Genomic DNA, 15,610 nt, shown 5'->3' on the forward strand with positions numbered 1-15,610 from the left:
CCTCTGTTTCAGCCCCTCGGTTTCTCGCCCTCTGTTTCAGCCCCTCTGTTTCAGACCCTCTGTTTCAGCCCCTCTGTTTCTAGTCCTCTGTTTCAGCCCCTCTGTTTCAGCCCCCTGTTTCTCGCCCTCTGTTTCAGCCCCTCTGTTTCAGCCCCTCTGTTTCAGCTCCTCTGTTTCTCGCCCTCTGTTTGAGCCCCTCTGTTTCGCGCCCTCTGTTTCAGCCCTTCTGTTTCCCGCCCTCTGTTTCTCGCCCTCTGTTTCAGCCCCTCTGTTTCTCGCCCTCTGTTTCAGCCCCTCTGTTTCAGCCCCTCTGTTTCAGCCCACTGTTTCTCGCCCTCTGTTTCAGCCCCTCTGTTTCAGCCCCTCTGTTTCAGTCCCTCTGTTTCAGCCCCTCTGTTTCTCGCCCCCTGTTTCAGCCCCTTTGTTTCAGCCCCTCTGTTTCAGCCCCCTGTTTCTCGCCCTCTGTTTCAGCCCTTCTGTTTCAGCCCCTCTGTTTCAGCCCCTCTGTTTCTCGCCCTCTGTTTCAGCCACTCTGTTTCTCGCCTTCTGTTTCAGCCCCTCTGTTTCTCGCCCTCTGTTTCAGCCCCTCTGTTTCAGCCCCGCTGTTTCAGCTCCTCTGTTTCAGCCCCACTGTTTCTCGCCCTCTCTTTCAGCCCCTCTGTTTCTCGCCCTCTGTTTCAGCCCCTCTCTTTCTCGCCCCCTGTTTCAGCCCCTCTGTTTCTCGCCCTCTGTTTCAACCCCTCTGTTTCTCGCCCTCAGTTTCTGCCCCTCTGTTTCAGCTCCTCTGTTTCAGCCCCTCTTTATCTCACCCACTGTTTCAGCCCCTCTGCTTCTCGCCCTCTGTTTCAGTCCCTCTGTTTCAGCCCCTCTGTTTCTCACCCTCTGTTTCAGCCCCTCTGTTTCAGCCCTTCTGTTTCAGCCCCTCTGTTTCTCGCCCTCTGTTTCAGCCCCTCTGTTTCTCGCCCTCTGTTTCAGCCCCTCTGTTTCTCGCCCTCTGTTTCAGCCCCTCTGTTTCTACTCCTCTGTTTCAGCCCCTCTGTTTCTCGCCCTCTGTTTCAGCCGCTCTGTTTGAGCCCCTCTGTTTCAGCCCCCTGTTTCTCGCCCTCTGTTTCAGCCCCTCTGTTTCAGCCCCTCTGTTTCAGCCCCTCTGTTTCTCGCCCTCTGTTTCTCGCCCCCTGTTTCAGCCCCTCTGTTTCAGCCCCTCGGTTTCTCGCCCTCTGTTTCAGCCCCTCTGTTTCAGTCCCACTGTTTCAGCCCCTCTGTTTCTCGTCCTCTGTTTCAGCCCCTCTGTTTCAGCCCCTCTGTTTCTAGCCCTCTGTTTCAGCCCCTCTGTTTCAGCCCCCTGTTTCAGCCCATCTGTTTCTCGCCCTATGTTTCAGCCCCTCTGTTTCAGCCACTCTGTTTCAGCACCTCTGTTTCTCGCCCTCTGTTTCTCGCCCACTGTTTCAGCCCCTCTGTTTCAGCCCCTTGGTTTCTCGCCCTCTGTTTCAGCCCCTCTGTTTCAGCCCCTCTGTTTCAGCCCCTCTGTTTCTTGCCCTCTGTTTCTCGCCCTATGTTTCAGCCCCTCTGTTTCAGCCCCTCTGTTTCTCGCCCTCTGTTTCAGCCCCTCGGTTTCTCGCCCTCTGTTTCAGCCCCTCTGTTTCAGACCCTCTGTTTCAGCCCCTCTGTTTCTAGTCCTCTGTTTCAGCCCCTCTGTTTCAGCCCCCTGTTTCTCGCCCTCTGTTTCAGCCCCTCTGTTTCAGCCCCTCTGTTTCAGCTCCTCTGTTTCTCGCCCTCTGTTTGAGCCCCTCTGTTTCGCGCCCTCTGTTTCAGCCCTTCTGTTTCCCGCCCTCTGTTTCTCGCCCTCTGTTTCAGCCCCTCTGTTTCTCGCCCTCTGTTTCAGCCCCTCTGTTTCAGCCCCTCTGTTTCAGCCCTCTGTTTCTCGCCCTCTGTTTCAGCCCCTCTGTTTCAGCCCCTCTGTTTCAGTCCCTCTGTTTCAGCCCCTCTGTTTCTCGCCCCCTGTTTCAGCCCCTTTGTTTCAGCCCCTCTGTTTCAGCCCCCTGTTTCTCGCCCTCTGTTTCAGCCCTTCTGTTTCAGCCCCTCTGTTTCTCGCCCTCTGTTTCAGCCACTCTTTTTCTCGCCTTCTGTTTCAGCCCCTCTGTTTCTCGCCCTCTGTTTCAGCCCCTCTGTTTCAGCCCCGCTGTTTCAGCTCCTCTGTTTCAGCCCAACTGTTTCTCGCCCTCTCTTTCAGCCCCTCTGTTTCTCGCCCTCTGTTTCAGCCCCTCTCTTTCTCGCCCTCTGTTTCAGCCCCTCTGTTTCTCGCCCTCTGTTTCAGCCCCTCTTTTTCTCGCCCTCAGTTTCTGCCCCTCTGTTTCAGCTCCTCTGTTTCAGCCCCTCTTTTTCTCACCCACTGTTTCAGCCCCTCTGCTTCTCGCCCTCTGTTTCAGCCCCTCTGTTTCAGCCCCTCTGTTTCTCACCCTCTGTTTCAGCCCCTCTGTTTCAGCCCCTCTGTTTCAGCCCCTCTGTTTCTCGCCCTCTGTTTCAGCCCCTCGGTTTCTCGCCCTCTGTTTCAGCCCCTCTGTTTCTACTCCTCTGTTTCAGCCCCTCTGTTTCTCGCCCTCTTATTCAGCCCCTCTGTTTCTCGCCCTCTGTTTCAGCCGCTCTGTTTGAGCCCCTCTGTTTCAGCCCCTCTGTTTCTCGCCCTCTGTTTCAGCCCCTCTGTTTCTCGCCCTCTGTTTCAGCCCCTCTGTTTCAGCCACTCTGTTTCTCGCCCGCTGTTTCAGCCCCTCGGTTTCTCGCCCTCTGTTTCAGCCCCTCTGTTTCAGCCCCTCTGTTTCTCGCCCTCTGCTTCAGCCCCTCTGTTTCTCGCCCCCTGTTTCAGCCCCTCTGTTTCAGCCCCTCTGTTTCTCGCCCTCTGTTTCAGCCCCTCTGTTTCTCGCCCTCTGATTCTCGCCCTCTGTTTCAGCCCCTCTGTTTCAGCCCCTCTGTTTCAGTCCCTCGGTTTCTCGCCCTCTGTTTCAGCCCCTCTGTTTCTTGCCCTCTGTTTCAGCCCCTCTATTTCAGCCCTTCTCTTTCAGCCCCTCTGTTTCAGCCCCTCTGTTTCTCGCCCTCTGTTTCTCGCCCTCTGTTTCTCGCCCTCTGTTTCAGCCCCTCGGTTTCTCGCCCTCTGTTTCAGCCCCTCTGTTTCTACTCCTCTGTTTCAGCCCCTCTGTTTCTCGCCCTCTTATTCAGCCCCTCTGTTTCTCGCCCTCTGTTTCAGCCGCTCTGTTTGAGCCCCTCTGTTTCAGCCCCTCTGTTTCTCGCCCTCTGTTTCAGCCCCTCTGTTTCTCGCCCTCTGTTTCAGCCCCTCTGTTTCTCGCCCTCTGTTTCAGCCCCTCTGTTTCAGCCCCTCTGTTTCAGACCCTCGGTTTCTCGCCCTCTGTTTCAGCCCCACTGTTTCAGCCCTTCTGTTTCTCGCCCTCTGTTTCAGCCCCTCTGTTTCAGCCCCTCTGTTTCAGCCCCTCTGTTTCAGCCCCTCTGTTTCTCGCCCTCTGTTTCAGCCCCTCTGTTTCTCGCCCTCTGATTCTCGCCCTCTGTTTCAGCCCCTCTGTTTCAGCCCCTCTGTTTCAGCCCCTCGGTTTCTCGCCCTCTGTTTCAGCCCCTCTGTTTCTTGCCCTCTGTTTCAGCCCCTCTATTTCAGCCCTTCTGTTTCAGCCCCTCTGTTTCAGCCCCTCTGTTTCTCGCCCTCTGTTTCTCGCCCTCTGTTTCTCGCCTTCTGTTTCAGCCCCTCTGTTTCAGCCCCTCGGTTTCAGCCCCTCGGTTTCAGCCCCTCGGTTTCTCGCCCTCTGTTTCAGCCTTACTGTTTGTCGCACTCTGTTTCAGCCCCTCTGTTTCAGCCCCCTGTTTCTCGCCCTCTGTTTCAGCCCCTCTGTTTCAGCCCCTCTGTTTCAGCCCCTCTGTTTCTCGCCCTCTGTTTCTCGCCCCCTGTTTCAGCCCCTCTGTTTCAGCCCCTCTGTTTCTCGCCCTCTGTTTCAGCCCCTCTGTTTCAGTCCCACTGTTTCAGCCCCTCTGTTTCTCGCCCTCTGTTTCAGCCCCTCTGTTTCAGCCCCTCTGTTTCAGCCCCCTGTTTCAGCCCCTCTGTTTCTCGCCCTCTGTTTCAGCCCCTCTGTTTCAGTCCCTCTGTTTCAGCCCCTCTGATTCTCGCCCTCTGTTTCAGCCCCTCTGTTTCTCGCCCTCTGTTTCAGCCCCTCTGTTTCTCGCCCTATGTTTCAGCCCCTCTGTTTCAGCCCCTCTGTTTCCGCACCTCTGTTTCTCGCCCTCTGTTTCTCGCCCACTGTTTCAGCCCCTCTGTTTCAGCCCCTCTGTTTCTCGCCCTCTGTTTCAGCCCCTCGGTTTCTCGCCCTCTGTTTCAGCCCCTCTGTTTCAGACCCTCTGTTTCAGCCCCTCTGTTTCTAGTCCTCTGTTTCAGCCCCTCTGTTTCAGCCCCCTGTTTCTCGCCCTCTGTTTCAGCCCCTCTGTTTCAGCCCCTCTGTTTCAGCTCCTCTGTTTCTCGCCCTCTGTTTGAGCCCCTCTGTTTCGCGCCCTCTGTTTCAGCCCTTCTGTTTCCCGCCCTCTGTTTCTCGCCCTCTGTTTCAGCCCCTCTGTTTCTCGCCCTCTGTTTCAGCCCCTCTGTTTCAGCCCCTCTGTTTCAGCCCACTGTTTCTCGCCCTCTGTTTCAGCCCCTCTGTTTCAGCCCCTCTGTTTCAGTCCCTCTGTTTCAGCCCCTCTGTTTCTCGCCCCCTGTTTCAGCCCCTTTGTTTCAGCCCCTCTGTTTCAGCCCCCTGTTTCTCGCCCTCTGTTTCAGCCCTTCTGTTTCAGCCCCTCTGTTTCAGCCCCTCTGTTTCTCGCCCTCTGTTTCAGCCACTCTGTTTCTCGCCTTCTGTTTCAGCCCCTCTGTTTCTCGCCCTCTGTTTCAGCCCCTCTGTTTCAGCCCCGCTGTTTCAGCTCCTCTGTTTCAGCCCCACTGTTTCTCGCCCTCTCTTTCAGCCCCTCTGTTTCTCGCCCTCTGTTTCAGCCCCTCTCTTTCTCGCCCACTGTTTCAGCCCCTCTGTTTCTCGCCCTCTGTTTCAACCCCTCTGTTTCTCGCCCTCAGTTTCTGCCCCTCTGTTTCAGCTCCTCTGTTTCAGCCCCTCTTTTTCTCACCCACTGTTTCAGCCCCTCTGCTTCTCGCCCTCTGTTTCAGTCCCTCTGTTTCAGCCCCTCTGTTTCTCACCCTCTGTTTCAGCCCCTCTGTTTCAGCCCTTCTGTTTCAGCCCCTCTGTTTCTCGCCCTCTGTTTCAGCCCCTCTGTTTCTCGCCCTCTGTTTCAGCCCCTCTGTTTCTCGCCCTCTGTTTCAGCCCCTCTGTTTCTACTCCTCTGTTTCAGCCCCTCTGTTTCTCGCCCTCTGTTTCAGCCGCTCTGTTTGAGCCCCTCTGTTTCAGCCCCCTGTTTCTCGCCCTCTGTTTCAGCGCCTCTGTTTCAGCCCCTCTGTTTCAGCCCCTCTGTTTCTCGCCCTCTGTTTCTCGCCCCCTGTTTCAGCCCCTCTGTTTCAGCCCCTCGGTTTCTCGCCCTCTGTTTCAGCCCCTCTGTTTCAGTCCCACTGTTTCAGCCCCTCTGTTTCTCGTCCTCTGTTTCAGCCCCTCTGTTTCAGCCCCTCTGTTTCTAGCCCTCTGCTTCAGCCCCTCTGTTTCAGCCCCCTGTTTCAGCCCATCTGTTTCTCGCCCTATGTTTCAGCCCCTCTGTTTCAGCCACTCTGTTTCAGCACCTCTGTTTCTCGCCCTCTGTTTCTCGCCCACTGTTTCAGCCCCTCTGTTTCAGCCCCTTGGTTTCTCGCCCTCTGTTTCAGCCCCTCTGTTTCAGCCCCTCTGTTTCAGCCCCTCTGTTTCTTGCCCTCTGTTTCTCGCCCTATGTTTCAGCCCCTCTGTTTCAGCCCCTCTGTTTCTCGCCCTCTGTTTCAGCCCCTCGGTTTCTCGCCCTCTGTTTCAGCCCCTCTGTTTCAGCCCCTCTGTTTCAGCCCCTCTGTTTCTAGTCCTCTGTTTCAGCCCCTCTGTTTCAGCCCCCTGTTTCTCGCCCTCTGTTTCAGCCCCTCTGTTTCAGCCCCTCTGTTTCAGCTCCTCTGTTTCTCGCCCTCTGTTTGAGCCCCTCTGTTTCGCACCCTCTGTTTCAGCCCTTCTGTTTCCCGCCCTCTGTTTCTCGCCCTCTGTTTCAGCCCCTCTGTTTCTCGCCCTCTGTTTCAGCCCCTCTGTTTCAGCCCCTCTGTTTCAGCCCTCTGTTTCTCGCCCTCTGTTTCAGCCCCTCTGTTTCAGCCCCTCTGTTTCAGTCCCTCTGTTTCAGCCCCTCTGTTTCTCGCCCCCTGTTTCAGCCCCTTTGTTTCAGCCCCTCTGTTTCAGCCCCCTGTTTCTCGCCCTCTGTTTCAGCCCTTCTGTTTCAGCCCCTCTGTTTCTCGCCCTCTGTTTCAGCCACTCTTTTTCTCGCCTTCTGTTTCAGCCCCTCTGTTTCTCGCCCTCTGTTTCAGCCCCTCTGTTTCAGCCCCGCTGTTTCAGCTCCTCTGTTTCAGCCCAACTGTTTCTCGCCCTCTCTTTCAGCCCCTCTGTTTCTCGCCCTCTGTTTCAGCCCCTCTCTTTCTCGCCCTCTGTTTCAGCCCCTCTGTTTCTCGCCCTCTGTTTCAGCCCCTCTTTTTCTCGCCCTCAGTTTCTGCCCCTCTGTTTCAGCTCCTCTGTTTCAGCCCCTCTTTTTCTCACCCACTGTTTCAGCCCCTCTGCTTCTCGCCCTCTGTTTCAGCCCCTCTGTTTCAGCCCCTCTGTTTCTCACCCTCTGTTTCAGCCCCTCTGTTTCAGCCCCTCTGTTTCAGCCCCTCTGTTTCTCGCCCTCTGTTTCAGCCCCTCAGTTTCTCGCCCTCTGTTTCAGCCCCTCTGTTTCTACTCCTCTGTTTCAGCCCCTCTGTTTCTCGCCCTCTTATTCAGCCCCTCTGTTTCTCGCCCTCTGTTTCAGCCGCTCTGTTTGAGCCCCTCTGTTTCAGCCCCTCTGTTTCTCGCCCTCTGTTTCAGCCCCTCTGTTTCTCGCCCTCTGTTTCAGCCCCTCTGTTTCAGCCACTCTGTTTCTCGCCCGCTGTTTCAGCCCCTCGGTTTCTCGCCCTCTGTTTCAGCCCCTCTGTTTCAGCCCCTCTGTTTCAGCCCCTCTGTTTCTCGCCCTCTGCTTCAGCCCCTCTGTTTCTCGCCCCCTGTTTCAGCCCCTCTGTTTCAGCCCCTCTGTTTCTCGCCCTCTGTTTCAGCCCCTCTGTTTCTCGCCCTCTGATTCTCGCCCTCTGTTTCAGCCCCTCTGTTTCAGCCCCTCTGTTTCAGTCCCTCGGTTTCTCGCCCTCTGTTTCAGCCCCTCTGTTTCTTGCCCTCTGTTTCAGCCCCTCTATTTCAGCCCTTCTGTTTCAGCCCCTCTGTTTCAGCCCCTCTGTTTCTCGCCCTCTGTTTCTCGCCCTCTGTTTCTCGCCTTCTGTTTCAGCCCCTCTGTTTCAGCCCCTCGGTTTCAGCCCCTCGGTTTCAGCCCCTCGGTTTCTCGCCCTCTGTTTCAGCCTTACTGTTTGTCGCCCTCTGTTTCAGCCCCTCTGTTTCAGCCCCCTGTTTCTCGCCCTCTGTTTCAGCCCCTCTGTTTCAGCCCCTCTGTTTCAGCCCCTCTGTTTCTCGCCCTCTGTTTCTCGCCCCCTGTTTCAGCCCCTCTGTTTCAGCCCCTCGGTTTCTCGCCCTCTGTTTCAGCCCCTCAGTTTCAGTCCCACTGTTTCAGCCCCTCTGTTTCGCGCCCTCTGTTTCAGCCCCTCTGTTTCAGCCCCTCTGTTTCTCGCCCTCTGTTTCAGCCCCTCTGTTTCAGTCCTCTGTTTCAACCCCTCTGTTTCTCGCCCTCTGTTTCAGCCCCTCTGTTTCAGTCCCTCTGTTTCAGCCCCTCTGATTCTCGCCCTCTGTTTCAGCCTCTCTGTTTCTCGCCCTCTGTTTCAGCCCCTCTGTTTCTCGCCCTATGTTTCAGCCCCTCTGTTTCAGCCCCTCTGTTTCAGCACCTCTGTTTCTCGCCCTCTGTTTCTCGCCCACTGTTTCAGCCCCTCTGTTTCAGCCCCTTGGTTTCTCGCCCTCTGTTTCAGCCCCTCTGTTTCAGCCCCTCTGTTTCAGCCCCTCTGTTTCTTGCCCTCTGTTTCTCGCCCTATGTTTCAGCCCCTCTGTTTCAGCCCCTCTGTTTCTCGCCCTCTGTTTCAGCCCCTCGGTTTCTCGCCCTCTGTTTCAGCCCCTCTGTTTCAGACCCTCTGTTTCAGCCCCTCTGTTTCTAGTCCTCTGTTTCAGCCCCTCTGTTTCAGCCCCCTGTTTCTCGCCCTCTGTTTCAGCCCCTCTGTTTCAGCCCCTCTGTTTCAGCTCCTCTGTTTCTCGCCCTCTGTTTGAGCCCCTCTGTTTCGCGCCCTCTGTTTCAGCCCTTCTGTTTCCCGCCCTCTGTTTCTCGCCCTCTGTTTCAGCCCCTCTGTTTCTCGCCCTCTGTTTCAGCCCCTCTTTTTCAGCCCCTCTGTTTCAGCCCTCTGTTTCTCGCTCTCTGTTTCAGCCCCTCTGTTTCAGCCCCTCTGTTTCAGTCCCTCTGTTTCAGCCCCTCTGTTTCTCGCCCCCTGTTTCAGCCCCTTTGTTTCAGCCCCTCTGTTTCAGCCCCCTGTTTCTCGCCCTCTGTTTCAGCCCTTCTGTTTCAGCCCCTCTGTTTCAGCCCCTCTGTTTCTCGCCCTCTGTTTCAGCCACTCTGTTTCTCGCCTACTGTTTCAGCCCCTCTGTTTCTCACCCTCTGTTTCAGCCCCTCTGTTTAAGCCCCGCTGTTTCAGCTCCTCTGTTTCAGCCCCACTGTTTCTCGCCCTCTCTTTCAGCCCCTCTGTTTCTCGCCCTCTGTTTCAGCCCCTCTCTTTCTCGCCCTCTGTTTCAGCCCCTCTGTTTCTCGCCCTCTGTTTCAGCCCCTCTGTTTCTCGCCCTCAGTTTCTGCCCCTCTGTTTCAGCTCCTCTGTTTCAGCCCCTCTTTTTCTCACCCACTGTTTCAGCCCCTCTGCTTCTCGCCCTCTGTTTCAGCCCCTCTGTTTCAGCCCCTCTGTTTCTCACCCTCTGTTTCAGCCCCTCTGTTTCAGCCCCTCTGTTTCAGCCCCTCTGTTTCTCGCCCTCTGTTTCAGCCCCTCGGTTTCTCGCCCTCTGTTTCAGCCCCTCTGTTTCTACTCCTCTGTTTCAGCCCCTCTGTTTCTCGCCCTCTTATTCAGCCCCTCTGTTTCTCGCCCTCTGTTTCAGCCGCTCTGTTTGAGCCCCTCTGTTTCAGCCCCTCTGTTTCTCGCCCTCTGTTTCAGCCCCTCTGTTTCTCGCCCTCTGTTTCAGCCCCTCTGTTTCTCGCCCTCTGTTTCAGCCCCTCTGTTTCAGCCCCTCTGTTTCAGACCCTCGGTTTCTCGCCCTCTGTTTCAGCCCCACTGTTTCAGCCCTTCTGTTTCTCGCCCTCTGTTTCAGCCCCTCTGTTTCAGCCCCTCTGTTTCAGCCCCTCTGTTTCAGCCCCTCTGTTTCTCGCCCTCTGTTTCAGCCCCTCTGTTTCTCGCCCTCTGATTCTCGCCCTCTGTTTCAGCCCCTCTGTTTCAGCCCCTCTGTTTCAGCCCCTCGGTTTCTCGCCCTCTGTTTCAGCCCCTCTGTTTCTACTCCTCTGTTTCAGCCCCTCTGTTTCTCGCCCTCTTATTCAGCCCCTCTGTTTCTCGCCCTCTGTTTCAGCCGCTCTGTTTGAGCCCCTCTGTTTCAGCCCCTCTGTTTCTCGCCCTCTGTTTCAGCCCCTCTGTTTCTCACCCTCTGTTTCAGCCCCTCTGTTTCTCGCCCTCTGTTTCAGCCCCTCTGTTTCAGCCCCTCTGTTTCAGACCCTCGGTTTCTCGCCCTCTGTTTCAGCCCCACTGTTTCAGCCCTTCTGTTTCTCGCCCTCTGTTTCAGCCCCTCTGTTTCAGCCCCTCTGTTTCAGCCCCTCTGTTTCAGCCCCTCTGTTTCTCGCCCTCTGTTTCAGCCCCTCTGTTTCTCGCCCTCTGATTCTCGCCCTCTGTTTCAGCCCCTCTGTTTCAGCCCCTCTGTTTCAGCCCCTCGGTTTCTCGCCCTCTGTTTCAGCCCCTCTGTTTCTTGCCCTCTGTTTCAGCCCCTCTATTTCAGCCCTTCTGTTTCAGCCCCTCTGTTTCAGCCCCTCTGTTTCTCGCCCTCTGTTTCTCGCCCTCTGTTTCTCGCCTTCTGTTTCAGCCTCTCTGTTTCAGCCCCTCGGTTTCAGCCCCTCGGTTTCAGCCCCTCGGTTTCTCGCCCTCTGTTTCAGCCTTACTGTTTGTCGCACTCTGTTTCAGCCCCTCTGTTTCAGCCCCCTGTTTCTCGCCCTCTGTTTCAGCCCCTCTGTTTCAGCCCCTCTGTTTCAGCCCCTCTGTTTCTCGCCCTCTGTTTCTCGCCCCCTGTTTCAGCCCCTCTGTTTCAGCCCCTCTGTTTCTCGCCCTCTGTTTCAGCCCCTCTGTTTCAGCCCCCTGTTTCAGCCCCTCTGTTTCTCGCCCTCTGTTTCAGCCCCTCTGTTTCAGTCCCTCTGTTTCAGCCCCTCTGATTCTCGCCCTCTGTTTCAGCCCCTCTGTTTCTCGCCCTCTGTTTCATCCCCTCTGTTTCTCGCCCTATGTTTCAGCCCCTCTGTTTCAGCCCCTCTGTTTCCGCACCTCTGTTTCTCGCCCTCTGTTTCTCGCCCACTGTTTCAGCCCCTCTGTTTCAGCCCCTTGGTTTCTCGCCCTCTGTTTCAGCCCCTCTGTTTCAGCCCCTCTGTTTCAGCCCCTCTGTTTCTTGCCCTCTGTTTCTCGCCCTATGTTTCAGCCCCTCTGTTTCAGCCCCTCTGTTTCTCGCCCTCTGTTTCAGCCCCTCGGTTTCTCGCCCTCTGTTTCAGCCCCTCTGTTTCAGACCCTCTGTTTCAGCCCCTCTGTTTCTAGTCCTCTGTTTCAGCCCCTCTGTTTCAGCCCCCTGTTTCTCGCCCTCTGTTTCAGCCCCTCTGTTTCAGCCCCTCTGTTTCAGCTCCTCTGTTTCTCGCCCTCTGTTTGAGCCCCTCTGTTTCGCGCCCTCTGTTTCAGCCCTTCTGTTTCCCGCCCTCTGTTTCTCGCCCTCTGTTTCAGCCCCTCTGTTTCTCGCCCTCTGTTTCAGCCCCTCTGTTTCAGCCCCTCTGTTTCAGCCCACTGTTTCTCGCCCTCTGTTTCAGCCCCTCTGTTTCAGCCCCTCTGTTTCAGTCCCTCTGTTTCAGCCCCTCTGTTTCTCGCCCCCTGTTTCAGCCCCTTTGTTTCAGCCCCTCTGTTTCAGCCCCCTGTTTCTCGCCCTCTGTTTCAGCCCTTCTGTTTCAGCCCCTCTGTTTCAGCCCCTCTGTTTCTCGCCCTCTGTTTCAGCCACTCTGTTTCTCGCCTTCTGTTTCAGCCCCTCTGTTTCTCGCCCTCTGTTTCAGCCCCTCTGTTTCAGCCCCGCTGTTTCAGCTCCTCTGTTTCAGCCCCACTGTTTCTCGCCCTCTGTTTCAGCCCCTCTCTTTCTCGCCCTCTGTTTCAGCCCCTCTCTTTCTCGCCCCCTGTTTCAGCCCCTCTGTTTCTCGCCCTCTGTTTCAACCCCTCTGTTTCTCGCCCTCAGTGTCTGCCCCTCTGTTTCAGCTCCTCTGTTTCAGCCCCTCTTTTTCTCACCCACTGTTTCAGCCCCTCTGCTTCTCGCCCTCTGTTTCAGTCCCTCTGTTTCAGCCCCTCTGTTTCTCACCCTCTGTTTCAGCCCCTCTGTTTCAGCCCTTCTGTTTCAGCCCCTCTGTTTCTCGCCCTCTGTTTCAGCCCCTCTGTTTCTCGCCCTCTGTTTCAGCCCCTCTGTTTCTCGCCCTCTGTTTCAGCCCCTCTGTTTCTACTCCTCTGTTTCAGCCCCTCTGTTTCTCGCCCTCTGTTTCAGCCGCTCTGTTTGAGCCCCTCTGTTTCAGCCCCCTGTTTCTCGCCCTCTGTTTCAGCCCCTCTGTTTCAGCCCCTCTGTTTCAGCCCCTCTGTTTCTCGCCCTCTGTTTCTCGCCCCCTGTTTCAGCCCCTCTGTTTCAGCCCCTCGGTTTCTCGCCCTCTGTTTCAGCCCCTCTGTTTCAGTCCCACTGTTTCAGCCCCTCTGTTTCTCGTCCTCTGTTTCAGCCCCTCTGTTTCAGCCCCTCTGTTTCTAGCCCTCTGTTTCAGCCCCTCTGTTTCAGCCCCCTGTTTCAGCCCATCTGTTTCTCGCCCTATGTTTCAGCCCCTCTGTTTCAGCCACTCTGTTTCAGCACCTCTGTTTCTCGCCCTCTGTTTCTCGCCCACTGTTTCAGCCCCTCTGTTTCAGCCCCTTGGTTTCTCGCCCTCTGTTTCAGCCCCTCTGTTTCAGCCCCTCTGTTTCAGCCCCTCTGTTTCTTGCCCTCTGTTTCTCGCCCTATGTTTCAGCCCCTCTGTTTCAGCACCTCTGTTTCTCGCCCTCTGTTTCAGCCCCTCGGTTTCTCGCCCTCTGTTTCAGCCCCTCTGTTTCAGCCCCTCTGTTTCAGCCCCTCTGTTTCTAGTCCTCTGTTTCAGCCCCTCTGTTTCAGCCCCCTGTTTCTCGCCCTCTGTTTCAGCCCCTCTGTTTCAGCCCCTCTGTTTCAGCTCCTCTGTTTCTCGCCCTCTGTTTGAGCCCCTCTGTTTCGCGCCCTCTGTTTCAGCCCTTCTGTTTCCCGCCCTCTGTTTCTCGCCCTCTGTTTCAGCCCCTCTGTTTCTCGCCCTCTGTTTCAGCCCCTCTGTTTCAGCCCCTCTGTTTCAGCCCTCTGTTTCTCGCCCTCTGTTTCAGCCCCTCTGTTTCAGCCCCTCTGTTTCAGTCCCTCTGTTTCAGCCCCTCTGTTTCTCGCCCCCTGTTTCAGCCCCTTTGTTTCAGCCCCTCTGTTTCAGCCCCCTGTTTCTCGCCCTCTGTTTCAGCCCTTCTGTTTCAGCCCCTCTGTTTCTCGCCCTCTGTTTCAGCCACTCTTTTTCTCGCCTTCTGTTTCAGCCCCTCTGTTTCTCGCCCTCTGTTTCAGCCCCTCTGTTTCAGCCCCGCTGTTTCAGCTCCTCTGTTTCAGCCCAACTGTTTCTCGCCCTCTCTTTCAGCCCCTCTGTTTCTCGCCCTCTGTTTCAGCCCCTCTCTTTCTCGCCCTCTGTTTCAGCCCCTCTGTTTCTCGCCCTCTGTTTCAGCCCCTCTTTTTCTCGCCCTCAGTTTCTGCCCCTCTGTTTCAGCTCCTCTGTTTCAGCCCCTCTTTTTCTCACCCACTGTTTCAGCCCCTCTGCTTCTCGCCCTCTGTTTCAGCCCCTCTGTTTCAGCCCCTCTGTTTCTCACCCTCTGTTTCAGCCCCTCTGTTTCAGCCCCTCTGTTTCAGCCCCTCTGTTTCTCGCCCTGTTTCAGCCCCTCGGTTTCTCGCCCTCTGTTTCAGCCCCTCTGTTTCTACTCCTCTGTTTCAGCCCCTCTGTTTCTCGCCCTCTTATTCAGCCCCTCTGTTTCTCGCCCTCTGTTTCAGCCGCTCTGTTTGAGCCCCTCTGTTTCAGCCCCTCTGTTTCTCGCCCTCTGTTTCAGCCCCTCTGTTTCTCGCCCTCTGTTTCAGCCCCTCTGTTTCAGCCACTCTGTTTCTCGCCCGCTGTTTCAGCCCCTCGGTTTCTCGCCCTCTGTTTCAGCCCCTCTGTTTCAGCCCCTCTGTTTCAGCCCCTCTGTTTCTCGCCCTCTGCTTCAGCCCCTCTGTTTCTCGCCCCCTGTTTCAGCCCCTCTGTTTCAGCCCCTCTGTTTCTCGCCCTCTGTTTCAGCCCCTCTGTTTCTCGCCCTCTGATTCTCGCCCTCTGTTTCAGCCCCTCTGTTTCAGCCCCTCTGTTTCAGTCCCTCGGTTTCTCGCCCTCTGTTTCAGCCTCTCTGTTTCAGCCCCGCTGTTTCAGCTCCTCTGTTTCAGCCCAACTGTTTCTCGCCCTCTCTTTCAGCCCCTCTGTTTCTCGCCCTCTGTTTCAGCCCCTCTCTTTCTCGCCCTCTGTTTCAGCCCCTCTGTTTCTCGCCCTCTGTTTCAGCCCCTCTTTTTCTCGCCCTCAGTTTCTGCCCCTCTGTTTCAGCTCCTCTGTTTCAGCCCCTCTTTTTCTCACCCACTGTTTCAGCCCCTCTGCTTCTCGCCCTCTGTTTCAGCCCCTCTGTTTCAGCCCCTCTGTTTCTCACCCTCTGTTTCAGCCCCTCTGTTTCAGCCCCTCTGTTTCAGCCCCTCTGTTTCTCGCCCTGTATCAGCCCCTCGGTTTCTCGCCCTCTGTTTCAGCCCCTCTGTTTCTACTCCTCTGTTTCAGCCCCTCTGTTTCTCGCCCTCTTATTCAGCCCCTCTGTTTCTCGCCCTCTGTTTCAGCCGCTCTGTTTGAGCCCCTCTGTTTCAGCCCCTCTGTTTCTCGCCCTCTGTTTCAGCCCCTCTGTTTCTCGCCCTCTGTTTCAGCCCCTCTGTTTCAGCCACTCTGTTTCTCGCCCGCTGTTTCAGCCCCTCGGTTTCTCGCCCTCTGTTTCAGCCCCTCTGTTTCAGCCCCTCTGTTTCAGCCCCTCTGTTTCTCGCCCTCTGCTTCAGCCCCTCTGTTTCTCGCCCCCTGTTTCAGCCCCTCTGTTTCAGCCCCTCTGTTTCTCGCCCTCTGTTTCAGCCCCTCTGTTTCTCGCCCTCTGATTCTCGCCCTCTGTTTCAGCCCCTCTGTTTCAGCCCCTCTGTTTCAGTCCCTCGGTTTCTCGCCCTCTGTTTCAGCCCCTCTGTTTCTTGCCCTCTGTTTCAGCCCCTCTATTTCAGCCCTTCTGTTTCAGCCCCTCTGTTTCAGCCCCTCTGTTTCTCGCCCTCTGTTTCTCGCCCTCTGTTTCTCGCCTTCTGTTTCAGCCCCTCTGTTTCAGCCCCTCGGTTTCAGCCCCTCGGTTTCAGCCCCTCGGTTTCTCGCCCTCTGTTTCAGCCTTACTGTTTGTCGCCCTCTGTTTCAGCCCCTCTGTTTCAGCCCCCTGTTTCTCGCCCTCTGTTTCAGCCCCTCTGTTTCAGCCCCTCTGTTTCAGCCCCTCTGTTTCTCGCCCTCTGTTTCTCGCCCCCTGTTTCAGCCCCTCTGTTTCAGCCCCTCGGTTTCTCGCCCTCTGTTTCAGCCCCTCAGTTTCAGTCCCACTGTTTCAGCCCCTCTGTTTCGCGCCCTCTGTTTCAGCCCCTCTGTTTCAGCCCCTCTGTTTCTCGCCGTCTGTTTCAGCCCCTCTGTTTCAGTCCTCTGTTTCAACCCCTCTGTTTCTCGCCCTCTGTTTCAGCCCCTCTGTTTCAGTCCCTCTGTTTCAGCCCCTCTGATTCTCGCCCTCTGTTTCAGCCCCTCTGTTTCTCGCCCTCTGTTTCAGCCCCTCTGTTTCTCGCCCTATGTTTCAGCCCCTCTGTTTCAGCCCCTCTGTTTCAGCACCTCTGTTTCTCGCCCTCTGTTTCTCGCCCACTGTTTCAGCCCCTCTGTTTCAGCCCCTTGGTTTCTCGCCCTCTGTTTCAGCCCCTCTGTTTCAGCCCCTCTGTTTCAGCCCCTCTGTTTCTTGCCCTCTGTTTCTCGCCCTATGTTTCAGCCCCTCTGTTTCAGCCCCTCTGTTTCTCGCCCTCTGTTTCAGCCCCTCGGTTTCTCGCCCTCTGTTTCA

Source organism: Chiloscyllium punctatum, chromosome 32 (assembly GCF_047496795.1).
Source record: "Chiloscyllium punctatum isolate Juve2018m chromosome 32, sChiPun1.3, whole genome shotgun sequence".
NCBI classification, from domain to species: domain Eukaryota; kingdom Metazoa; phylum Chordata; class Chondrichthyes; order Orectolobiformes; family Hemiscylliidae; genus Chiloscyllium; species Chiloscyllium punctatum.